At 52.8% G+C, this 26,369-nt stretch overlaps 1 protein-coding gene across 1 annotated transcript in view; it reads right to left on the bottom strand.

Moving 5' to 3' along the window:
• LOC100904589 (protein O-linked-mannose beta-1,2-N-acetylglucosaminyltransferase 1) overlaps positions 1 to 25,391 on the bottom strand; it is a 55,351-nt gene extending 29,960 nt beyond the window's left edge. The window contains exons 1-3 of the mRNA XM_003737699.2: positions 25,341 to 25,391; positions 25,066 to 25,184; positions 3,026 to 3,074 (exon numbers count right to left, since the gene is read on the bottom strand). The gene's annotated coding sequence lies outside the window, so the exon portion shown is untranslated. The remainder of the gene's footprint in view (positions 1 to 3,025; positions 3,075 to 25,065; positions 25,185 to 25,340) is intronic.
• Positions 25,392 to 26,369: the final 978 nt, after the last annotated feature.

Raw genomic sequence — 26,369 nt, 5'->3', positions numbered from 1 at the left:
TTCATTGAGTTTCTCAATTCCTTAGGAGTTGAGAGGATTACGGATGAGGGGGCTCACAACGAGACCAGGGAATATACGGGAGATTCCTTCTCCATCGTAAATTATTCTCGCCCGGCGTTCGGAGAGACTGGCTCTAAGCCCGAATCCGAATGTGCGAATCCGACAGTCGTTCTCCATTGGGATGAGCGGAACGGATCCATCGACGGTGCATCGTCTAGTGTCGAAAAACTGAGGCAACAAGTGTCGAAACTCCTTGATTTCAATAACTATTCAAATCTGAACAGCGTCAGATGGATTCAGCGGATGGCGAATCGATAAGTCGGATGAATCAATGGCGGGGTAGCTTGGTAATTCAACAAAGGGACGGAAGAAGCGTCGATTCGAGAAGTACCTTCGAACTTTTTTTACGTTCACGATGCCCGCTTGCCACGATCTTCGCGAAACGGAATTCCCTCTGATTCTGCCTAAAGTCTGCAGTGCAACGCAATCGGTTTATACCACCGTTTCGCTCGTTGAGCTGGCTCAAGATATCAAGGAACTGAAGCCGTCGGGCCGTCAAATGAAGCGCCTTAACGAGAGGTGTGTACGCCGTGCCACGAAGCATCGCGAAGGCAGTGTTGCTGAGAACAAACACGTCGCGCGTATCGTTGTCATTACCACTGTTAGCTGTAACAGCGATATGTGATGAGCGTATCAAATTGTCGTGAGATCTGCAAGTGACAAGCGAATCAGATTTCTGTTTTTGTTGTGACAGAAACCCCATTCCGACGCATGGCCGTCGACGAAGGCTGGGGTGAACGGGCTGAGAAGATCGCAGTGCGGTTCACAGGGAGATAAGTCGTTTGACGAGTCATTCGTCCCCAAGATCGGGCTCAGGGCTCGGCAGGATCCCACCGAGAAATTTTCAAAATAGTTAAAGAAGTCGATAGAAAGTGCACCATTTCACTCCAGAGCATCTGTCAGGAGGTCGTTTGCGAACGCGTTGACGCAATGTCGCGGTCTCGGAGGGGGAACAACGACGTTTCGGGAACGAGAGAGAAGAACTGCTGAAGGAGCTTAGTTGGATTCGGAACGGGGAGCGCCTACGGTTGCGAGGACGCCTCGCACCAGGTAGAATTTCGGACCAGGTGAGGAATAGCGTGTGCTTGCCAGCGAACGGACCGGCACGAAGGCAAATGAGCCACAATGCCTACTCTGCTTATTCACCGTAGATAAGGAAAGCGGGCCGCGAGTATCGTCACACAACGTTCCGCATCCCTCCGTTGAATCTCGCCATGCAGACCGGTGGGCAATAGTCGTCCTTACGTCTGTTTGTCCCTTGTCAACGTGTACGTCTTGACAAAGCACGCACGGCTACTTCCGGAGTTTTCTGGATAAGCCCAGCCCGTGGCGAGGGAAACGACGGCGATGAATCTGTCCTGGAGCCGGCACACAGACCCCCGCCGCTGTTGAATCCTGGTTCCAGGACTCGTTACCCGGGTCCGAGCCGTTTGTCCGGTTCCCGTTCAGCTCAGATTGCGTTTCTCTGGCATTCCGTTGGCCGATTACGGCTAGGCCGGTCCGTCGCCTGATATCAGAGCTCGTTTTCGCTTGGTTAGTCAAAGAACCCTTTTCGCGCAAGCGCTGGGGGAGTGGGGAAGGAAGGGCGCGAAGGAGAGGAGGGGGCGGGAGGCGACGAAGAGTTGCAAGAACGGACAGTTGCTTGCTGACACCATCAGATGATGAGACCGACCAAGCGACAAGTCGCGTTGGCTTGCAGCCTTGTTGGCTACTCTGGGGTTTTTACGTGGCGTCCGCCGTCGCCACGTACTGAGAACGTGGACATCATCTCAACTCTCCTTTTCTTCCTCCTGTCATCCTCCAACTATTCGAGATGGAGCCGCTTTCCTTGCAGCTACAGGACTACAGCAGGAAGCGGTGACACACCACCATCGAGCCGCACTCTGAGATCAGACTCAGAGAGAGAGGGAGATGGGGGAACGGAGAGATGCAACGAGCGAGAAAAGTAGCAACGGAGAAAGCGGCCGCAAAATACGCGTCGCGTCAGCATAACGCTCATCCTGCTGGAGCAGCCGACCGGTTGAAAACCGGAGCTCGCAACCAACCGGCAGGCGGTGCTGTCCCCTAACTAGGATTGCTCCGTCTCTCCGGTTCTCTCCCTTTCAGTTTTCCTTCCTGCCCGGCCGAGCCAAACGTCTACTGGTAGCGCCGACGATGTGCAGGGGCTGCGATACGTCGTGGGGTGATTCTTCGGTCTGCCGGTGGACTTCGTTCCTCTCCCTCCGTGTTTTTCTCTCCATCCGAGGTCCCCCATCTCAATGTACCTCTCGGACAGGAGCTCGTCCATCAATTTTTCCATCTATTCATCCACTCAGCGGGACGGATGGGTTCGGACGGTCACTTGGCAGCCAGCAGTCGTCACATAAGCGAGTTGATGCACGTTTGCCTTATATGTTTATGAAGCTCTTTCGGAGGCACGATTTTTATGCAGTAGATTTTTTACGTTGAGTCCATGGGCTTCCGCAGCGGAGCGACATATGGTATCGGGTCTGCAGAGGAGTAACAGCATAGGATCCCAAAGAGGTTGGAGATCGTTGCCGCTGAAGTCGTCGTGAGATTTTCTGCGCTCTTCTGCCATACGTCAGTGTGAGGTTTTTGTTCGCTGACCAAAATGTCAATGGTGCGTCGGACACGTCGCCCGACTACAACTTGACTACAAGGATCGGAAAAACTGACGGATTGACCGAGTCGACTCGGGAATCGCGAAGAAAAAATGGAAACTAGTAGAGGAGATGCGGCCCATCAGCGAGGAACTGTTTTTATCGAGTGGGCTCGCTCACGTCACGTGGAGCCCTTCGCTCAGGGATTTGAGACCATTGCCGGCCTCCTATCCCCTCTTGCAATAAACGTTCCGAGACTCTGGAAGTTTCGCCCCGGAATCACGTCGTCTAGCCCGAGAAGGTATCCGATAAAGCGAAAGGGATGACGAACTCAAACGGATTGCCCGATAATTCCTAGAACTCACTGTGTTTCTTGGAAGTTCTGGGACGGAAGCTGTCGCTGATCGAATACACCTGGAATGAAAATTCGATTGAGTCATACTGTAGCCTCTGACGCTCGGGGGGAAAGTGGAAATGCATTTTAGCGGGCTATCGAGTCTCGGATCGATTCCAATACGCGAGCATTCATTCCCGCTTCCGGCATGCTGACTGGCATTCAACAATTTGTGTCGTCCGAATTCACGGGGCTGGGTAGCGGAGGCAACAAGCGTTCAAAGCGAGATGCGAGTCGAGCGGACTTGACATAATCGCTCCCAGAACGGCTCGATGCTTCTTCTTTTCATTCTTTGCGAGCAATAAGGCCAGAGCCGATAGGTGCCGCGACGAATTGAACCTTGCCTCCGAAAGCTTCTAGAAGACAAGAAAACTTGCCAAAAATCAAGTAGAATGCGCGACGCGGGAGGGAATGCGGAAACAGCGAATGGGGAAAAGATCACAAGCCTACAGGGACTGAGTCAGACGCTTTTAGGGAGATGGCTTCGTTTTACGCATCGTGACCGATTCGGTTTCCAGGAGACTCACTCAGATTCCTCTCCATCATCTGATGTGATCTTGGTCATTGAGTCGCACGGAATCAGAAATGCTCTCCGGGGACTATAATCTCGGCATTAATGCACTAGAGTCCCATCGAGTGACCAAGGAATTAACATCGGTCGGAGCCGAGGAGCGTGGCAAGAAAACGCGATGGACGGAAAAAAGGAAGCGTTGAAGTTCTTCCGATCGGTCAACATGCATCATCATCGTCGCCGCTGCGACCGGCATCGATAGGAGCGAATGACAGGGGCGAGCTCTCGTCACAAGAATATTAAATCCCCCGGCTCCTTCTTCTTGTTGAGGGAGAGCCGAGTCGCCGAACCGGGGCTTTAAACAGTCTCCGGATTTCGGTAGTCGATTTCCCGATCGAAACCGCGTACATCATTATAACACCCGGACGTAGCCGCCTTTATCTCTGCTTTTTGACGGACGTCGATCGGGGAAACGGAGGGAAGGGGGGCATCGGAGACGGGAGGTTGGATGAGGCTTGAGGGACTTCATAAGGAAGTGACGGGAGAGGCAGCGAGAGCTTCTGGAGTAAGAGAGATGTAGCAGATGGGGATAAAAGGGAGCAAGGATGGCATCATTCTCTCATTGTAATCCTCCATACCGTGAGTAGGAACTAATTACCAAGTAGATCGAAAAACCGACATATTTCCCGTCTCTCCTCTTTCCCCGGATTATATCCTGTTTCCTCTCTCCGTCTTATTTCCGTCTCGCGTTCGATGGCGCGGATTTTCTCCCTCACTCTCCTATCTGTGCCCCTACAGATTTCTGAGCCATATAATAGCGTTTCTGCCTTCTAATTTTTGAAGCCGTCTGAGTACCCGACGCCGATCGAGGTTCGTGATATCCATCGTTCCGTTACCGCGGATTTTATTAGCATCGGCGTTGATCGAGTCATGGTCGTATTATGCGATGCTTCGTACATCTGCCGCCGCCGCCCGCTCTTCCGTTAGTCTACGTTTGGCGAGCTCGCTCGCTCGTGTGTTCATCGGGACGTCGGATTTCACATTGAAAACGCCACAGCGAAACGCACGACGCCCGGCGTCGCGGTCGCCCTCTCATCGGGGGGCTTCTATCAACTCGTGCTCACTATTTTAGGAGAAATCCCGCGACACGGGACGCCGTAAATAGCAGCAAAAAATTGACAGTGGAAAAGACTCCTCGGTTTTTCGTGAGCCGTACAAGCAGCAGAAGGGTCGGTCGGAGAGAGCCCGTTTATTTTAAACACAGTTTGCCGCTCGGTACGCCACACGTTGTGAGCGGCAGCTGAAGGAAGACCTGTTGAGCGAGCGGAAGGAATTCCTCGTTTTGATGGTATAAAAGCTCAATTTCTGAAGCTGAGCTCTTGCCGACTTCGAGCAGACCTGGTTTCACACATCCAGTGACTGACCCTCTTCGAGCGGACGTACATATATTCTTCACCATCAGATCCATCAGCCGCCCTTCATCGACTCTTCCGCTGCTTTCTTTGATCTCTTCTCGGAGACGGCTTCGCTTCGATCCCCATCTGTTTATAAACTTGTTCATCGATCGCGAAACTCGCTTGGTCGGTGTCTATCTGACAGTTCGTTTCCAAGGCTCGAAAAACAAAGAGAAAAATCAAGTGCCTACTTTGCCTGAACGATCGATAGACGAAAATAATGATTGGCAGTCCGAATCCCCGCGGTCCCACGTCTATCACGTCCACAAGAACGTCTATCACGTCCATGACGCTTTCACGGCGTTCCCCTCCCCTCCCTGGCCGAAACGTTCGATTACCACTCCAGTCAAGGCGGAGGTGATGCCATGGGATGGGCGTGGAGAGGTACGAAAAATGAAAAATCGAAAGAATTCTCGGGGAGAAAAAACAAAAGCCGGACAATAGCTGTAAAAAAAACAAGACCGTCCGGAGGGGTTCTGTTCCGGCCCGGAGTCCATATCGGAACAATAGAAAACCATTGCCCCCGATAGCTTTCCTCTCATACATATTCCCTTTCAATAATTCCTGAAGTTGAAGAATTCGAATCCGTACCGTTCGGTTTCTTGTATCGGCTCTAAAATCCAGGACTTCAAGAAACGAAAATGAGAGTTCTCCGTGCCCGATATCCGCAGAGAATAGACGGACTCGTCGGAATTTCACTACCGCTATCGTGTTCGTATTATTCAGTCGCCGATGGATCTTGTGCTCTCATCTGATTCTTCTCTTCGAGTCTCTGCTCAAGTTCCTCATTTGTCCCTCTCTTCATTCCATGTTTCTATCGGAGCTTGCTCTCGTCGTGGTCGGATCAGCGAACACGTGGACGGCCAGCTTCAGTGGTCACCGGAGACTTTCGCTTGCGGCCGCCTACGTTCCGGTGGCTCTCGAATGTGTCAATAAAAGCGATTTTATCACATGTCCGCCGGGGGTCTTTCTCGTCGCTTCCCGGCCGCGCGCTCCTCCGCTGCGATTCGTAGCAGTTCGCGTTCTGCCCGGCTCCGGATCAATCGCATTCCCGATGCTCAATCTCACGATACACCTAACTCCTCATTTAGCATAGAAAACCTCTTGGCCGGTGGGAACTTTCGATTTTTTGCTCGTATTCAGGAGAGATTCGAATCTCATTCAGAGCCAATGGAACGATTAAAATCCAAGGGAATCTCGCAATCCCGTGCTCCTCAGTCGGAGCTCTTTTCTCGGGCTAGGTCCAGTTGGAATGTGTTTCGAAAGATAGCCAGCGGTGGAAAGAGCTCGCCGGAGAGCGATCCCTCTGATTTGTGGCTCCTCATAGCGCATCTGCGGTATTTTCTCTTCTTTTTTGTTCTCGTCGTCGTCGTTGCTGCTCGTTTGGTGGTCGCTGGTCGCTCGCTTGCTCGGGTGCGTGGTCGGAATCGAAGCACGGAGACATTCGGAAGAGGAGCATCGAACAACGAAAGACGAATCGACGGACAGATTGACGTTCTTTGTCTTCAAATCAGGTTGAATCTTGGGGGAGCATTTTCCAGCCATTGGCATGAATACAACGGAAGCGTGACATCGCATTCCGGGGGACGAGAAGGAAAAATCCGGGAGGATCTCCGAATTCTCACCAGAGATTTCGGTGCTCTTTCCCTCGTCTTCCGTCTTGTTCCCGTTGTCTCTACGCTAATGCGGACTCCACCGATTGGAGTGCCCTCAGTTGTTTCGCTTCTCTTCGTTGCTTCGTCTCGTATTCCGCCAAGACACCAGCGACGGTTGCGGAGACTTGTAGGAACAAGAAAGCGAGAATAGGCAAACGGATCCAGATCAAAACCCGGGGATCAAAACAGCGGGAGCTATGCGCGTGTTTGGACGACTGAGCTCGGACGACGATCTCTGCATTCAGGGCTCCGGTCGGGTTAAGCCAAGTAAGACCGCCGGTTCGAACTTTCGCTCGCTCGCGTCTCTGTTGTTCTAAAGAAGGGAGCAATACGCGAGCATAGGAGGAAAAAATGACGAAAGCAGCAAACGGCCGACGAGAAAACATCCGATGCGCCGAATGTGCTTACCTCTCTTCTTCGTCCGCTCTCGCGACTCCCGCTCTCTGCTCTTCTGGTTTCAGTCTGTCTCGTCTGTTGTCTGTACTTTCCTACTCTGGCTCGGCCTCTCGGTCTTTTCACCTGGTGGCCGCGAGACACCAGAATGTCCGGAGTATATCGGGCTCGCCTCGACGACGCATGCAGAACGTCTGCGGACCCGCGAGGTCAAATCCTGCGTGAACCCGAGCCACGAAAACTAGAAAATCAGGAGCAATAAAAACGAGGCTGGATCGGACGACTAATGCCGCGCGGCCGCGAGGCGGAAAATCAGAACGAGATTGGCGGCTAGACGACGCCGATGGTTGTCGCTCGTAGCTTCCCTCTTCCACCATTTATTTTTCCGTTTCCATATCACACCGTTTTTCGGAGCTAATCCTCTTTGAATAGCCTGGTTTAGGGCGAGTAACCCGCCGGGTTCTTCGTTCGCCCGCTCGTAGCGCAGTGGCGTACGCAGATAAGTTAGTACCGCAGCGATGACTCGATAAAAGTACCGAGAAGCACTGCTTGCTTATCGATAAGCACAATATAGGCTCGGAATAAGCACGCGGCGGGCGAGCACGGAAGAGAGCAAACGGTCGGGTGGGTGTTTTGTGAGCCAACGCACGCTCACAGCCGCTGGCGCACGAACTCCGGTGATACCGTTACGCTTCAGGCGACGAGGATGTAAGGCTGATTCAGCTCAGCTGTTCCAGTTCAGAAACTAGGTATCTCTGGTCCTGGATTCGTTCTGGTTTTCAACCGTTCGGCCGGCTATAAATTCACGAACGTACTACACAAGCGTCGGAATTCGAGCCGGGTCGAATACGCGTTCGCCTTCACGGAAATCCGCCGCACAGTCGACGCTTTCTCACTTCGTCTCACAATCAGACCGAAAATCCCAACTTCGGAGTCGTAAGTCAGACTTTTCAAGAACAAGGATGAAATGACGCTACCCGCAGAAAACCATACGGTGAATCGACAGCTCCCCAGCATGCAGTGAATTTCGCTCGCGTCGGACTTGTCGGGCTGGGAGCTATTACCGTCGTCGAAGTCGTTTGCCACCGCAGGTTCGGCGCTCGCCGCAAATCGAGGCTTAAGTCTCTTAAAAGTTCTGAAAACTTTCGAAGAAATCAAACTCGGGAGCAGAACCTCCGGCAGCGTGTGAATCTAATCGCAGAGCTTATCTCCTCTTGCTCGTCTTTCCAGTTAGTTCTCGTTTCCTTCTCCCGCCCTATCGGACTTTCTCTTCCCTTTATTGATATGGAAAAATAGAGAGACGGGGAAAGCGCCAACTTTCTTAACTTTTCTTATCTAGGTCCTCCATCGGTGCCGCACAACTCCAAACCACCTACCGCTAATCGGAGAACTTGTCGTCATACTGGGGGCATATTGAGAGCGATGCTCCGAGGAGTTTCCCACCAGAAACGGGAAGAGCGAAACGTATGCTCCGTCATCGAGCTTCTATAGCGCGGGAGCCGATAAGGAGCGTGAGATAGAAAACTTCATTTTGGCTCCAAACCGCTGAGAGTCTAGATAAGCACAAAGGACGCTAATGTGTTGCTCAGCAGAGAATGGCAAGGGATCAAATTCTCACGTCAGCCGGAGTAAACAGCTAGGCTGGATCAAAGACAAGATCCGTCGGTACTTCAGTCTGCTCCGTATCCGGAAATACGGCGACCGAGCCCGCGGATGCCGCGGACGGACTGATTCTTGCACCGTCGTCGCATCGAGCCTCATAGGCCTTGTTTCGGTCACTTCCGATACTGGCTGCAAGGAACAACACCGGCAACAACCAGCACTCGCAACAGCGGCCACAGCGACACCGAGATGAAGGAAACGTCATGCGATGCGACGCTCACTGAATCCAATATCTCCCTTACGAGCACATAGCCAAGCAGTCAGTCAGTCGGTCCGTCGTCGGTCGGTCGGCCAGTCGGTCCGGCAGGCAAGCGGACGGCCGGGCACAATAACAACTAACGGAGCTCGTCCAAGCAACGTCCAGGTCGAACTCGACGGTCTCCGCTTGACCTCAGTCTAAACATCGCTGCACCACTTTGCTCAAGCTTAACCTCAGCCTAAAGCAAGCAGAAGGGAAGGCGAACCGGAGTGGACTCGTTCGACTGGGCATCCGACAAGCCCCGAGCTACCTCAGTCACTGTTTTCGTATTTCCACTCTGCTTCCTTCTTCCTCGGGTTTTGTTTTCTTATCTTTGTTCCATTCTCGATCTCTATCCTCTATTTTCCTTCTTCTCGCTTGAATGTCCGAGGTGAATCTGCTCTATCTAATGAATGAGTCCTCCGCGTACTTGTTTGCTCCAGGCTCAAGAACACTGGGTGGAAAGGGGACCGCGCTAAGTAAACAGAAACGCGGTCACGGTGTTCCGAGCTCACCGATCGCGCCTCCTTCCCAGCGGACCCGCACAATGAGCACGGTGGGTATGCCTCCGTTAAACGGAGTCCGTTTGACCAGAAAGGCACACCTCGGGATCTGACTCCGGAAAAATTCGTGGGTCGAGACCCAATCTCTGAAAGCTTCGCAAAGCTCAGAAGTTCAGTCCGGGGAGTTCTTGCAGCCTGGGCCGCGGCCGTGGAGAGCCGCCAGGCAACAGTGGGAACGACGTCTTTTATAGGGTAACGTGGAAACAGATCCGCTGGCTGACGACTGTTTGCTCCGAGGGAGCGGAGTGCTCGCTTGGAACATCAGCCACATTAGTGCTAATTTTCGTCAGTATCAGAGAATGCTCTTACTCGGTCCCATTCGCTCGGACTGCCCCGGGTCCGACACCCGAGTTGGGCTTCTCGGGGTGCATATTCGATCCGTCTGCCTCGATCTCTGACTTAACGCCGATTGTTCATTCCCGTCGGGGGACATCCCACAAATCACTCATGATCGCTCTCCAAGGTCTCCGATCGTGTTCGATGGAAGAAAGAATCTTCGATCCCAAGAGACCTCAGAACCTCGGGTTCTCTCTCTGTGAGTTCATCTTGACGATGTATCTTTTCTCGCTTGTGTTCTCTTCTCGGCTGGTCTTCCTCGCTCCTCTTCTCATCTTTTGCGAAGGTAAGGCTCTCGATTCGCCACCAGCGCGACGAGGATGTCGAAGATTCGAAGCGAGGAACGGCTCGCCGACTCTCTTTATGGAGTCGAATTCTGAGGGCGACCAAGGACCCGTGGAAAGGCAGAATAAACACACAGGCACGCACGTACGTATAAAGCTGACAAATATATGGACAAACAAGCGGGAAGATGAATAACAGAGCGAGGGAGGGGAATATTCATTTGTGCGTCTCTGCTTGTCGTGTCCTTCCGCTCATAAACAGCGTACGATGGAACACGCGGTCAGGTGAACTCGAGCGGCTTTGATTACGTGCGGCACGCGGGGAACGCATTGCCGCTGGCGTTCATGATCTTATTCATCAGTGCCTTGATATATTCGATCATGCTCCCAGTTTCTTCCGACTGTCCGTCATGGAGCGATATCAGAAAGCCGGAATCTCCGAGAGATCCGGGCAATTCGTCCTTGTCGACTTTTATCGAATGCATGCTACCTACGTAATAGAGTCGGAAGAGGAAGGTCTGGGAATCAACGAAACCAGCTCGAGAGGTGAAATCGAGAGAACATTTATGCAGACGAGCCGCTGAAAACCCGATGCGCAACGGTCACGCCACACGATTTTGAGAAGACAGCTAACCGTGAAGCGCAACCATCAGTGATGCTCTTGGTTGAAGCCCTGAACACGCTCTGACCTCCGCACAATGCGAGAATACGCGCTGCCTGGGGTCGACCAGGTGTCGGAATGCAGGTGCTCCGAACTGAAATCGCAGGCGACATCTCGGAGGATCCTCGAACGAGCTTCCGAACTCAATTTTCCAGCCCGTACCCTCCGTATCCTGAACTCCCACGTCAGAACCCAGCGCGGGGCACCGCTCAGGTGAGTCGGGTCGACGCTACGGGGGAGGGATAGGTTTTCCGTCGGAAATATTACCGGAAGAGAACGCTGAGATGGATCTAAAAGTGTCAAGAAGTGCAAGGATTGCGCCGAAGGACAGGTTACACCAGTCGACTGCTCCGCTAGCGGACTAACCGGCGAGGAAAAAAGGAAGATAGATATATATCGAGGGGGGAACGCGTACGGGGAAAGCGAGCAAGCTAGATTGGAGGAAAAGGAACGAGAAAAAAGGAAGACTTATGGCCGCTGATGCCGCTATCCGTCGAAACGTTCGCTCGCTCGCTCGCTCACAGGCATGTATGTAGTCTGTCTGTGGCTTCCCGTAAGCTCGCTTGTGCGTGTGTGCATGCGAACGAACAGACGAAAGACTCTTTCTGCCTTTGAATCCGCTCCTTGTTGGCGGGCGACCCGCTCGCCGCCCGACTTGGTGGTTATCCTCGGTTATCCTTAGTCAACCACCAATCGCGGCGAGCGGACGAGCGATGACGGACTGGGTCCGACGCACAAACCGACGGACGGACGATCAGGCTTTGAACGAGGTCTTCGCACGGCATAGCAGCGCGTCCGTGTTTCGTATTTTTTTCTCTCTTTTTTCGTTCATCGTCGACGGCGGCAGGAATCAAGCCAACAACTGGTGAAGAGACCGGAAAGTGAGCGACCGGCTCGACAAGCCCACCACCGGGAAAGGTGGGCGGGTGTTCGAACACGCATGGAAACGGGCGGCGACGGGGGGGAGGGAGCCGCGCCTTGCTTCGTTCACTCATTCATTCAATTTTTCACTTATTCATGTACATACACTGAGAGCGAACTCTGCGAGGCTTCGTCGGTCGTCCGGCTCATCTTTCCCCTGAGCATAGAGCGAGCGAGAGGGTTTGCCCCGAGAGAGACGAGTAGGGCACGAATGCCGGTGGGGAGGAAAACAACACTTCAGAAATTTACGAACCTGATTCCTCGAGCTCATCCCTGACGGTTCCGTTACTTTCCCTCGGCCTTCCGGGCCTCTTCCCTCATATCCCCCAGCTCGTTTGGCTTCACGTGGCCATAGCTAGACGGCTGACGAGCAGGCGCTCGAGCGCGCGGGCGTTTTCGAGCGTGCGAAAAGATCCTTTTCCATTCTCTCGTTTCTCTTATCCTCTCTGTTCGTAATTTCGTCTTTTTTCCTTCTCTGCTGTTGATGCCTCCGCCTTTAATGCCCCTGCCGCTAACGGGCTCCCCCGACATGGTTCCGCCGTCACCGTTAGCGAATCAGGGAAGTGACTGGTCGTCTTGCGGGACGGGATGCGGACTCGCCGAGGAGGGAAGCAGAATCGCCAGCTCCACGATCGCTCGCTAACCCTGTCTGTTAGGAAGGGCATAGAAGAAAAATGGGAGGGTCGCCGCCGTCGGTTAGCGGCTCGTTCAGACGAGGTATAGAGGTGGCGGCCGCTGCGATGACCGAGTGAAGAAGAGCTCCAGCGGGGAGAAAAAAAGGCGGGGAGCAGGTGGACAATAGGAGGGACGCTTGGTCGTTCGGCAACCATCCAGACGGGCGGCCATGGATGTCTGTTGAGACTGGGATCTATTCGGTGTTGAATGGCTAAAAGCCAAGAGAGCCTCCTTTCTTGAATGTTCCCCCTTTTTGCACTCTCGAGCACTCGTTCAGTCACTCGCGGCGGACAGACGGACGACGCTCATACTCAGTCAGAGGGTAGAAGAGCAGAATGAAGACGACGGACGCAGCGGCTGCGGCATATTCTTCAACGAATTCAATGAAAATACGCCGAATGGTTTTCTTGCCGTGGTTGAGGATTTGCTCGGGGGCGACGGGGTCCGGGGGGCTTGTGATGGAAAGACGGGAGGGCACAGGGTAGAAGGAGGAGGTTCACAACAGCAAGACGGGAAAAAACGACGAAGGGGAGGGCGCAGGATTCCAGTGAGGAGTCTTGTGAGATGGACAAAATATGAATAGAATGAAGAGACGGGGGAAGGCTTGGTGATTGAGTGAAAATTCGGAGGATCTCAAAAGACCGAAGGACGGAGGAGTGGAAGTCATTTCATGCATAATCCGACGCGTGTGGTTTCCACGATACCCTATCCCTTCTGCTCCTCTTGGTCTCTTCCCCTGCCCTCGCATCCCCCTCCCCATCAACCCCTCCCCTTCGCTTGTAAGCCCGTCCTTGAATTTGTTCCCGCCCGATCTTTCCCGGTTTCCCGTTTCGTCTCCCGACATCTGAGCGAGCCTTCCTTGCCTTTGATCTCGCTTCACCCCGCTGCCCTACGGTTCTCGGTCAGGGCTTAGAGTCTCTGCCGGATTTGTACTCTGCTCGATCTCGTCCAGCGGGGAACGCACTCAAGACCACTCCGATACGCTGGCGGGAATGGCTCAGCACTGTACCGGAGCCGACCCTCGTCACGGTGTCGTCTGGAGCCGAGGTCTGGCATCTTCTCGAATGTTCATTCAATTAGACGTCTTCAAAAGTCTGCTATGCCGTCATCTTCTTGTTTGTCTGCCCGTTTTGTTCAGGAGCGTCTTTCCGTCTGACTACCTGTTGTTTGGAGGTTCCCGGTGACGCCGGCGGTAGACTTGGGAGCCTCCACACGACGAGGTCAACGACCGATACTGCCGTTTCAGATTGCGACAAACAGAATACAGCCAGGTATGGAGGCAGAAAATTAAAGATAACATAGGCGAGGGGCCTGCGAGAAACTCCGTCCAACAAGGCCGGGCGGCATACATAATAGAAAATGTGTAAGAGAAAATAAGGGAAAAATCTCATCGAAACTGACTCGACGCCTCGACGCTCGGGGTTCAAGCTCCGCTTCCAGGGGCGACCTTGGTCAAGGCTCCCCATCGGGATGACCGTCCATCGGTCGACTTCTCACCGATTCCGGCGTACCCACGATCGAAGGGAACACTTCGACGGACGACCTTCGACGGTCGAGGTGAGCCGGACGTACCCCTGACGTCTTGGAAATCGGCCGCATGCAGAAAGTTACCACGAAAGCAAAATCGGCATCAGGCCGTTCGACTCCCCATCTGTCAACTTGCCTCTCGTCCCTCTGTCTATCCGGCTATGTGCTCGCATCCCCTTGTCTGGTTTTCGGCACGCGCGAGACGAAAGGCGTGAGAAAAAGTGAAAGTTTTTAAAAAGTTGACAGCGCCGTCTCCCTCGTTTTTTTCTTTTCTCCTTTTGTTCTGTCGCGTTCACGGCCCGGCTCTCACGCCTGGTCGTCCTGATTCTCTGTGTGGAGGAGTCTTTTACAGATCGGTAAATGGACTAGCTGTTGCTGTGCATTGGGTAAATTATGATGACGGGCTTGAGGAACGACCGAAGCTGTGCCTCAAGTTGAAGGACGCGAGGGAAGTTTTCAAATCGTTCTGAGCATCTTTCAGGCGCTTGAGTTCGGGACGACGGAGTGCTCGCCATGCACGATGGATCCGCGGCGGTTGCCCTGAGCCGAATCAAAGGATGCGGATAGGCAGGGTCGATTATCATCGAGTCGAACGTTTGAGAAGGCGCGCGTCGGTAGATGCCGGCCCGTCGCGTAAGGTGAGTCGGTCGCTCCGGGGTCGGTACGCAAACTGGGCTGGATCACCGGGTACTGCGAGAGGAAGACCGGGAGGCGGCTCGAAGGTCGTGCAGGGATGCCACTCGGCCACCTGTCGGCGGAGCCATTAGCAACGCTCAGTTTGGCTCAGCCGGGGAGGAACAGCAAGTGTAGAAGCCAACATCAAAGACAAGCGGGTGAGCAGCTCTAAGTGCAAACACAAACACGCGCACTCACTTACACAACGTGGGAGTGCTCCGATCCGTTGTCGATAGTTGTTCTCAAGCTGCCGAGCTCTTCCCCTTGAGCTCGGTCAGGCTCACCTACCCCTGAGATCCGGATTCTCATCGCCATCCCCACGGCCCTCTTATATCCGTCGATTCCATCGCCACGCCGGCTGAAACCACCATGATGACGACTCGGAAAATCTAATGGATTGATCGATCGACCGACGCTCTGAGTCGTTTTCGAATGTCCCCGTTGGAAAGAATGATGCCTGTTTGAGCGAGTTCGAATAGTCATTCTTCTGTTTTTAGACTCCGGGGTGATCTACTCGTCAAGTCGACCTACGTCGTGGGAGTTTCGCTGGAAAGCCGACGAATGTAAATGAAACTACATTCCTTGGGTTTGACGAACCCGAAAAATGAAAGAAGAACGACGGAAAAACTCCATTCTGTTTACCATTCCGTTTGGTTTCTCTTTCTCTGTTTGACAACTGCCGAAGCCCGACGTTTTTTCTCTTCTCTCGCCAACTCGTTCTTTGTTGGATGGCGAGTTCAAAAGATTTGAAAAAGAGCACGAGAAAGAAAATACGACAGCGAGATATCGAGACTATTTTCAGCCGAATTTCTTTCTCTCCGCTTTCAATGATTTCAAGAAGCTCTGTCCGGCCGCTTGTCCCTTCGCTCGTTGCTGCTCGCCGCTCGAGTTGACGGTGGCGAGAAGCGTTCGGTCGTCTCTGGGTACCCGGCGCGGCGACTCATTCGCCAGGCTAGACAGCTCACTGACTGACTGAGTGACAGACTGCAGTTGAGCAGCAGCAGCAGCATCGGTGCAGCCCATCACAAGAGCAATCGGCGTTGTCGTCGTCCCCGTCGTCGTTGTTGTCGTTGTCAATTCTTCATCTTCTTCTTCATTTTACTTTTTTTCTCCCGTCTTCCTAGTCGATTGATTTCCCGCGAGCGCTGCTGGAGCCAGCAGTGGTGTCTGCTCCGAAAATTCATTCTGCGGTCCGCTCATTCATCCATCCTTCCATGGATTCATTCGCTCATTCATTCACCGTCGTCTCATTTTCCCGGAATTCTTGCCCGCTCTTCTTTCCCTCTTCCATATTCCTCATTACTCTGATCTGTTCGTCTCCCTCCGGGTTGGCAAGCCTGCGATCGATCGCTTGCTTGGTAAAAACTTGTCGGGGAGTTTCCAATCATGCCGCATCAGTTTCGTAGCCATTCTATGCGAGAGTGCGCGCCGTCCCATTCTATTCCGAAAGGATTCATCGGACCGATGGCTGGAGAATCATCAAAGAAGTAGATATTTTGCTACACTTTCGTCATCTCCCAACTTCACCTAGTTCTGGAGGCATTCGAAAATGATTCAACTCGAGATGATAGCGGAACCATTCAGAGGCGAAGGAAACTTCTCACCAGATTGACCGATTCCCCGCACGGACCATACGGCTCTCGTCCATTGTCGCAACAAGCCAACAGACATGAGACACGACAATATTCTAGAATGATCAGAGAACAAACATAAATTGATTATCGCTCATAATTGATGGATCGCTCCGGAACCACCGAGATAATCAATTCAAACAGTCTGCTCGTTTCCAGATTAGATAAATATTTTCTCTCATTAATATCCCTGCTCGTGGTCATCATTCGCACCTGCTCGAGGAGATCCCACCTGGACAAGAGGCAGAGTTCCTCCCATTCTCAAGGAAGAGCGTCAATAATTTCGTCGGATCTTCTCTCGACGAGTCCGCTCCCTTCGAGCCGAAGATAGATACGCATGATTCAAAATCGACGTATTCCCACAGAGAGAGGAGCGGCAGTAGCTTCGACAGGAACGTGGACGGCGAGCGAAGATAGAAAACGGGGGGTAATGTAAACAGTGAAGTGCAAGCCCCGAATGAATTTGTGCGCGAAGGGTTGGATGTAAATATGAGAGTTCTGACGGGGGGAGGACAGGGGTGAGAGCCCCGAGGATGAAGGATAGAAATCACGGGAAATGGAAAAATGTAGTAGGCGGAGCGTGTGAGACTGAGGAGAATAAACGGCGAACAACTGCCGAAGAGACAGAAGAAATAAAGAGTACTCAGACCACTTTGTATTGTGAGCGGTTGGTGTCGAGTCTTCCAAACAGAGCGTCGAGCTGGGTATGAGAGTAAACGGAGTGCGAGCATGACGGAGCACCTGTCTTCCCGAGAATGAAAATGAAAAGGTCAACTCGAGCGAGCGGGCGACAACTTGTTGGATGCATAGCCGTTCCACGGGAGTCGACGGGCGCTGCATTCGTCCCGGAATCGAAAGCATTCCATGTTTTCAGGACCGAGGAATCTTCGATGATACCATCAGCTCGGACTCGAGTGGCCTTTCCGCTCGGTATCCTAAGTTTCCACATTCGGAAAGATTTTTACCGCGACCGGGATCGATAGCTCTTCCGTCGAGCCGCGCCCTGGGTCTCGGGGTCGACAAGTCCTCTGAAATGTCCCCGTCGAATCCCCATCTGGAATTTCCCCCAAGTCTCCGTGGGACGACGCGGTAGGCAAGCATCTCCTGCGGGGATCTTTGAATTCGATCGATACCGAGGAATTTGACCGCTAGAGATTTGGATCCCGGATGGATTGGAGTCGACGAGGTCAAGTAGGCGCGAGTCAGGTGAGCGGCGGGCGACCCCTCTTACCGCGATAGCAGTGGCCAGCACGGGAGCGGAAATGAAATAAGAGAAGTTGGTCGCAGTCACTGCAGTAAATGGGTTGGTGGTAAGCGAGGACTGAGAACGAGAGCGCTTGTCGGCTCGCATGCTAAATGCATGCTGCAAAAATGAGAAAACGCAAAACGAATGAGCGAAGAACGGGGGGCCAAGAGGTCTGGCCGAGCAAGAGGCGGGGACGATCAGGGCCGAGGGGAGGAAAAACGAATGGTCGAATGAATGTTGTAGGATGAAAACGAGGTGCCGCCACCCAAAAGGAGGGCGGAGCAGCGCGTCGTTTTGTCACTTCGGTTTTGCTGCCGACTCGAAACGAACTGGCGGCAACAAAAAAAAGAGAGAAAGAATGTCAGAATCATTTTCAAATCCAAGCACCGAACTTCAAATGCCCTCGTTGGGCTTAGGAGGGGCCCAGAGTCAGGCAGCGGCTCGACGACAGAGGCAGCGATGAAGGACAGAGTCACAAATGAATGAATCTGAGTCCGAACGGACGATTGCACAAACCGATCGGATGCATCGGGCAACCAGGCAAGTGCCCAGTTTGCGCTAACGATTTGCTCCGGCTTGATTGCGGGCCGTTCGCGGGAAAGGCGGGCGGGCTGACGATCGCGGATTGATGGAATGTGAGAGCGGGTGGAGTCAGTCGAATGAGCGACGACAACGACGACATCCACGTCACCGGCGACAACGTCCGGAGCGGCGGCCGTAGAAACAACAATGAGCACGATTGTCGTCGGAGCAGATTCTCGTATTGAGAACCTCTCAGCGACAGAGTTCGAGAGTAAACGAAGAGAATGGAGGGAGTGAAAGGAGGAAGCGCGTCCGGGAACGACGACAGCAAAAACTGAAGCGAGGTTCCAGCCACCGCGGTCAGTACGAGCTCGTACTTGAGAGTGTAAGAGCAGATGGCAGTTGTGGTGGGTTCGCTGGATTTTGGGATGGAGTCCGGGGCTGCCAGAGCTCTAAGACGCTGCTGGGGAGCGGTCGGGGGACAGCAAGGCGGTGTTCGGGGTAGTGGTGTTCAAAACAAGAAGCTGACTTGGGATACGAAGCCGAGAAACACATTAAGAGGAACGGCAGCGACAACGACGACAGGAACTGGTACGAGCCCTGCCGCCCCGAACACCGCCCGAGAGGGCCGGCCGCGCGCAGCTTGCCGACCATCCGGTCGGTCGCCAAGCGAGCGAACGAGCGGGCGGCCGACTTGCAAGCAACGAAAGGCGAAATTACAATTGAACAAAGGAATGCGATGCGGCAATGCACTGCGATGCTATGGAGTACGATGGAAACAGCGAATTTTCCGCTTCTTCTTCACTTCCTCTCACCCCACTCGGTCTCTCTCGTACCCCTTCAAGTCGTCGTCGAGCGTCTTGCGTTGCCACCCTCGTGCTTACGCCTTTTTTTCTTCTCGCGGACAGACTCACATACAAACACAGTCGCTCTCTGTTACTTGTGTGCGTTTTCCTCTATGGGCTTCCTCACGTCCCCTTCCCCCCCTCCTCCTCCTCCTGCTCGCCGACAAAGAAGGAACAGGAGGCGTGAGAGGAGGATAGGACGATAGGTGAAGACGGGGAAGGAAGAAAGAAGAGAGAAGGAAAAGACAACGAGAGAGGCAAGATGAACCTGAAGAATGGGGAGGGGGGCAGAACGAGGAACGGAGGCGGCAGGGAGAAAAAATAAGAAACCTCACCGATGCCATCGTTACTGCCTCTGGCCGACTGGCTTCCCATTGTCTTTCGTGGCTTACGCTGAATGAGATCGCATTCAGCTACACACTGACGAACATGGTACATAGGTTCGTTCTCTCGTCATATGCACGTGGCGAGGGCGCGTAGAGCGAGTGAAACAGCGCTCTCCCTCCTTGATCCCCTCGTTTCCGCGTAATGTACACCCTATTCCCCTAATCCTCCACGGGGAGCGAGAGATTTTGGGATGGAAAACGCAGAGGGTCGGGGAGGAAGCGAGGTACCAGAGTAAATGTGTTGGAGCGCGATGTGAACAACCGAGTTTCCCCAAGGGAACGTGATTTCGCACTTTTTCACGCCCTCCGCTGAATACCGTACAGTCGGATCTCCGCTTACGTCGCTTCCAATACATCCAGAGGCCGTTGGTGCCTCGGATCAACGTCCGGAGCTCGCATAATTTTCATCCAACAAAGCGTTCGTAAATCAGGGCATTCGTGAGTCGCTCCGAGTGTACATATATCTGACCCGATCACGTGTATTTGATGAGCGATGAGGATAAAGAGCCTCGGATTATCTCTGTGCGATCTGTCCATCCACGCTTCAACCCGAGCGTTGAGCTTGCCCTCGTGGAGGCTCAGAGCTCGTGTATCGATAGCGTGAGGGTCCGATGTCCCGATGAGTATAATCGAGGATAGGGGGAATCGAGTGAAACCTATGACGCAACAATGAAAATTTGTGTGCTGGGATATGAACATATTCCGGGGAAATTCCCCCTGGTTTTGATCGGAACCGGATGCGATGAATTGAATGCTCCCCATCAACGAAGACGTCATTCGGGAGAATCGTCGCATGGTGAAGAAATGAAAATACTGGGTTTGACATGAGCGAGTGTTTCCCGGCTCTATTCCCGCTGCTGCCTCATTTTGCTCCGCGTATCCAGCTGGCCCGCCGACGGAGCGGATGATCCAGAAATTGCATGCGAGCAATCCTTCAGCTCCGATGCCCCTATTTCCCACGAATCCAATGCATCCCGATGCCCGTCGGCCCTGACCGCGCCCCCTCTGTAGCCTCGCTCCTCTCCTTTCGGCGCTATCGAATAAGCGACTGACAGCTTAATCGCCCGCCATTCCCAAGTTCTTTTTCCCCGATCCGCTCGTTGAATAATTTCAGCGGGCACGCAGCTCTCGTCGCTGATTTCGCCTGTTTCGCTCATACATAGCGCCCACTCGTTCTCTCTGTTTTCCTGTATGTAGTTCTCTCCTCCCGTCCTGTCTTTCAGAGTTCTGCAGTCGGGACTCCCCGGCCGACGTTGAATGCTTCAGTCAGCCGCGCGTTTTCGGCTCAGGGAGTGTGAGAGGAGAGCACCGATATGCTAAACGCGGAGAGAGGGCGGAAAAAAGAGAAGTCGGTGAACTAGTCAATCAACAAATCAGTGACCGGCGGCGAACATCGCTGGAGCGATCCACGTCCTCGTAACGCTCCTTTCATCGATGATCCGCGCGGACTTCATCGAGGAATCGATCTCAATGCGCGATATCTCTGTTGTCATGCACGATCTCACTCGGGTATCCCGTTTCAAAACCACCGGTTCTCTGAGCCTGCGGCAACTCCCACGTGCTTGTCGGTTTGTTTGTGCGCTCGACCGGCGTGGGAAGCTCACGTGATTTTACGCGTGTATTTGTTTTTATTTTCGAAACGTTTTTTCTGAGCTCTGACTCAGCCGGTGGCGAGCTTCTCGGGCGAAGAAACCAGCCCGGAAAGCCCACGGCCACGGATCGAACCTCTCGTTCTTCCACTTCGCTCAAGAACTGTCCGAATTCGAGCTTGACTCCCATCAGCGCGAGAAGGCAGCGTCGTCAAACAAGAAGCGCTCGGGTAATTACGAAGAATCAATTTCTCACGCTTTACCTGTAAACAGATTTCTGCTTTGCTTCGCAAACAGAGTCGCGATCTCGCAAGCTGATCAAGTCGCGTTCCTCACCGCTATCCGTATCGGATCTCGACTGCGGGATTTTTGTTCGTTGTGAGCCACTCTCTGAAACGAATTTTCGGACCAGCTCTGCGTGTGCTCTCATGCCTAGAAGTCAGTTGCGATTTGCGCTGTGCTGAGTAGAATCGATCGTCGTCGAAGGATGGCAACGACGACGCGGACGACGTCAACGGGGAAGAAACAAGAAAAAGTCGATGGCTCGCCGTAGCGGCTGCTGTCGGACGTAGGAGTCTGTCGGAGGGGTGGGGGAAAAAAGAGACGGAAAAGTCGAAGGGTAACGAAACGAAAGCGAAGAGTCCAGACGCGTGCTTGGCTTACATTGCTCATCCCCGTCCCCATTCGCATCACCCCCATCAGCACTCACGCAAGCAGACGGACGGACCAAGCGACCCACCGACGGAGAGGAAGCACTCTCTTGTCCCATCTCTGCAGTTCGATCCTTGGTCTCCATCCTTTTTCCGCCCATCCTTCGGCTGCTCGTGATCCCTTTGACTCCGTTCCGTTGGTGTTATAATTCCATTCGCTCGATGCCGGGTTCAGATCTCGCTACAGTCGGACTCGAGCTCGGGCGAACTCCGTTCGAAGTTTCCCTGTATTCCTCAAAGATGCACTTTGTAGGGTGAAACTCTGCTCGGTCCGTTTGAGAGATCTCCCGAAAGGGAGAGATACAAGGGATTCAAGACAAACAAAGAAGGTCAAAAGCGCCAGAGGAAATTCCGGATGGGTAGAGATGGAGTTCAGTGAAGCTCTCTTCTCGGGAGGGGAGCATTCCCCACGGAGAAGCGAAGGAGGAAATTCCCGCTCGCTCAAACAGAGATAAAGCTGACCGAAGTAATCAACAGCGGAAGAATCGAAGGTTGACCAGTAGAATAACAATGGCCAATCTCCGTGAAAACAATGGAAACGTTTCCCGACTCTCCGCACCTCCCATAATTGAGTCTCTCCATATCGCTGCTTCCCCCGAAACTTCTTTTTCCTGCTCTCCACCAACATCACTTCTTCTATTCTCTCCCCCCTAACGGAGATCACAGGATTCTCGCCTCGCAAATCGAGATAACCTATGCTGGCCTGCTATGAGATGAGTTTTGGAGTCGAGAAGTCCCTGAAGTTCGGCGTCTCGATGAGAGAAAGAACGGAATCCCCGTCAGCCTTCAGACTTCTGAAGGGTTCGCCGGAATAATTCCATCCCCGATTCTGCCGCTCCCCTTTGGGCGATGCCTCCCCGCTTTGCGGACTCCCAATCCCCTCCTATCAACATCCGCAACCTCGTCCCACACCGTTCATCAGCTGTTCTCAGGGAAAAGAGAGCATTCCTCGAGAACGAGGTTGGTTTCTTCATCCGACCGAGTTTCCTTCCTGATTGGTTTTCTTGAGTGCACCGCTGTTTGACTGGTTGATACACACTATACCGAGTTGCTTCGGAGCTTGTCACGCAGGAAGTGAGACAAGCGGCCGAAAAGGGAGTTCCTCACATTGACGTCAACTGCGGCAGTAGCAGCAGCGAAGCTAGCAACAGGCTTCGCCAGAGGAGACTATTTGATGCTCTCTTGCCAAGACCCTCTTCGGAGTTGAGTGCAAACGGTCAATCGATGCCTTCGCAGGTCAATTCAATCTGTTTCTATTCGCTCAATTATTGAATCTGCCGATTCGCCAATCTGATCTGCTTCATTAAAATCCGCTCCCATTCCTTAGAGCGCACCGGGGACGATGTCACTCGTCACTCTGTTCCATCGCTCTTCCCCGATCGTCCGTCCTCCCGTCTGCTTCCATTCCCACCTCTTTCTTCTCTTGAGCTCATTTCCCCGGACTTATCTATCCGAGCTATCTCTTTCCATGGCTTCCCTTGAACTCTCGGCCAACTCTCCCGGAGAATCTCTGCTTCGAGGAAGAGGAAGAAGACACCTTTAGAATTCCAGTGGTAGGGATTCCTCATCCAACAAGCGAAGCTTCCGTTCCCCGGTGGGGTGCAAGAGACACTCTATAGAGACCAGCGCGCCGTATAAAAACCATGAGATACTCTCCGCTAGGTTCAAATGAAGAGTCGAAGGAATCAAGCCGTTAGAGGATCGATTCGGATTCGAGGAAAAAAGCGAATTTTCGCGGATTGAAGGTGGATAAGACGAATAAACAATGAAAAAAACCGACCGGTTCGGAGGCGACTTGAAATGGAGCGTCGGCAGTTTTTCCCGCTCGTCTAGAGACTCCCGAACATCGAGCACGTTGCATCATCATTCCCACATTCTTTCCCCGACGTTCCGGCTCTTCTCTCCTTGTATTTTTTTCTCTCACCAAGGGTATCGGGTAACAAGTAGTCCCTCGCGTTGAGTGAACTTCATCAGTATGAATTACAGATATGAACTTAGACCGTATAACGCGATGGAATAATGGTGTTTGCCGTCGTCGTTCTAGTCGTCACGGTGCCGGTGCTGATGCCACCGCGCTTCATGTCAGGGCCGTCAGGGAAATTATGGTGACATTTCACCGACAGCTGTAGACGCATTGGTCATCTTTTCGAAACGACCGTGAACCCTTCCCGACTAGATTTTTATTCGTTTTTCTTGGCCATCGTAATTCGCTTTGCTTCACACTGAACGTTTTCGCCCCGTATATTTCGCAGCGAGTCCATCCCTCTCACAAAGAAAGTCTCTAATTCCGAGTTCTTCGGATCATTCCGAAGGTTTGAGCTCGGATTCGTGGAATTTCCTTCTGCATGGGGAAGAATAACCTCCAGGTTTCCTGGTCTGTTGGTGAGAAAAATTTTTACGCGGGTGATTCGTACGAGCTCGGCTACCTTATTTGAGGTCTGTCTGAGGCGTCGGAAAATTCTCTCATTTCGAGCGAGGTGGTCAAAGGTCGGTGATCTCCAGAATGGAACAGGTCTGTGTTCTAATTCAGCCAGTTCATCACGGACAAAGTGACTCCAATTAACCTTTCGGAATATGAGTTCTCCTCCGTCGAGAACTTCACACGGCGGAGCGGAACACATCTGCGTATATCGATCCATCGACGGGAAAGCGACGGCACTCACGACTCGGCGTCGACTGAATCCGTAGCTAGCTTGCCAACAAACCACCACCAACAACAGGTTTTCTGTTAGCGTGAGGGCTTGTTGAACAAGCTCCTTTTTTTGTATATTTTCCACTATCTCTTGGCAACGGCCACTCCGGCGACGGGTGAAGAATTGTGACGAGATCGGGTAAAGATACAAATCACGAGCAAACATTTCTCCGCACACGAACAGTTCGAGGTGATTGAAGTCGGGACAGGAAAATTGAAATCATGGAGTACCGTTCGCAAATCATCCCGACCGGTCGAAACAGATATCGACAGCGTAAACAACAAATGACACAACAGTGCGAAAGCATTTGGATGACCATAAACGGACTACAACATGACCACGGCATCTACCGCGGAACTTCCGCTCGGACCGTCTACAAAGATGCGACCGCAGTATTCCCCATTTCTGGACGCTTTGCCGATCTGCTTTTCTCATTTCTATTTCGGCTCTTGACATTCTCGAATCGATGAAAGAATCAGTTCCGAATTTCTCGGAATCGGCAAAAGAATCCGTCTCGATTCACGGTGTCGATTGCGTTCCTGAAATTGACGCCGTTCATCACCCGAATCACTCTAGACTCGGTGACAGGCAACACACGAGAACGACCCGACGGTCGCCTCGGCCGTGCGGGGCCTAACATCTTCTACGTGAGTAGAAACTAGATTCCCGTGAATGACATGACGTGTGCTTGGAGCAGAGTCTCATGTCTAGCGGTACGAGCTCGACACGGCTTATGGCGTCTAATAAGTGTGCGCCGTCTCAAATTGAGCCGACTCGTTTCTTTAGGATCTCGGCTCGCGTTCCCACCTTTTATTCGAAACAGAGAGTACTCACCGAGTTCAGCAGTCGCGACTGGCAGACGTCAACATGATATTTCCGGCACTGAGGAGCTCCACTGGGGAGAAGTTGACGAACAAGACGGAACGCAATCGATCGTGGAGGAGAAGAGTCACCTGAGATTTCCGAATAAGTCACTTGTGAATTTCAGCATTCGAGTGACGTTATTCGAGAACACTTTTTCCTCGTTTGCCGGTACGTCACGCGCTGAACTCCTCCTGTTGTGGGTATGGCTGTTGCTCTTGTTGCTGTTCACTACTAACAACACTCACTAGTAACAATGGTACTCGCACACAGCGTTACGCTCGGAACTCCGTTAGATCCTCCGGATGAAGATATGGAACGTTTCATGTGCTGATCACCTCCTTCTCTCCATCGGCGGTATTCTTGTTGTCGTTGTTGGACAATAAATTGGTCGTGACGACACTTACAGAATTCTTTGATTTTCCGCCCCGGCCGTTTTCTGATATTCTTCCGGACTTGATGATATTCGCTGTTGATATTCTTGTTCAACAATGAAGACGATATGTTGCTGAGTGCGCGTTGTTCGGTTCAATGTTATTGTTGCTCTCTGTTTACATCTGGCCTGGCAAGCTTGTAAGATGAGCCTTTCCGGTTAGAAACTTATTGCACGAGCCGAAATTTTCTTCAACAGAATAAAAACGAGAGAGCCTCGGGGGCATCGTCGGTGACACAGTTGTTCGGAGCCGAATACACCACGGGGTTCTTTTCCAGATCGACCAGAACGCAGCCGATCCGAGATTTCTTTCCGATCGGCTTCAACTTCAAGACGACTCCGTTTTCAGCACTACTTGTTATCACTTCAGGGAAACTCCACGACTGGTCCCCGAGGATTGCACGCGGTTAAGACGCCGGTCGACGAAGCCTTCCGTGCGGAGTCGCGCATCACGCACTCCCGCACCCCGCCACGTTGTTGTGATACTCGATATCGAACAACGTTCGAATGTTGACACCGCTCCTTTTGAGCACACGCTGTGGGTCTTCTTCGCCAAACCTCCTGCCTTTTCAGTCGATGCTGATTGTTGTGCGGCTTCTAGTGCAGCACGGACTGTGTGCGGGCAACGGATCTCGTTTCAGCTCAACAGAACAACACGACAGGACAACGTGCGACCAGATCCGACCAGCTTCGGCAGGACGGTCAACGCGCAGTCATGCACCAAAACGAAGACGCTGCGCGCGGGCATGCACAGCTCGACGAGAGAGAATCAACGATGATGCCAACAACGTCGGCAAGACGAGCATCTACGAGACCAACAAATCACTTGACAGACTATTCGGCG

The sequence above is a fragment of the Galendromus occidentalis genome, unplaced genomic scaffold (assembly GCF_000255335.2).
Source record: "Galendromus occidentalis unplaced genomic scaffold, Mocc_1.1 scf7180000075612, whole genome shotgun sequence".
Classification (NCBI taxonomy): Eukaryota; Metazoa; Arthropoda; class Arachnida; order Mesostigmata; family Phytoseiidae; genus Galendromus; species Galendromus occidentalis.
This window is presented reverse-complemented; position numbering and strand designations above follow the sequence as displayed.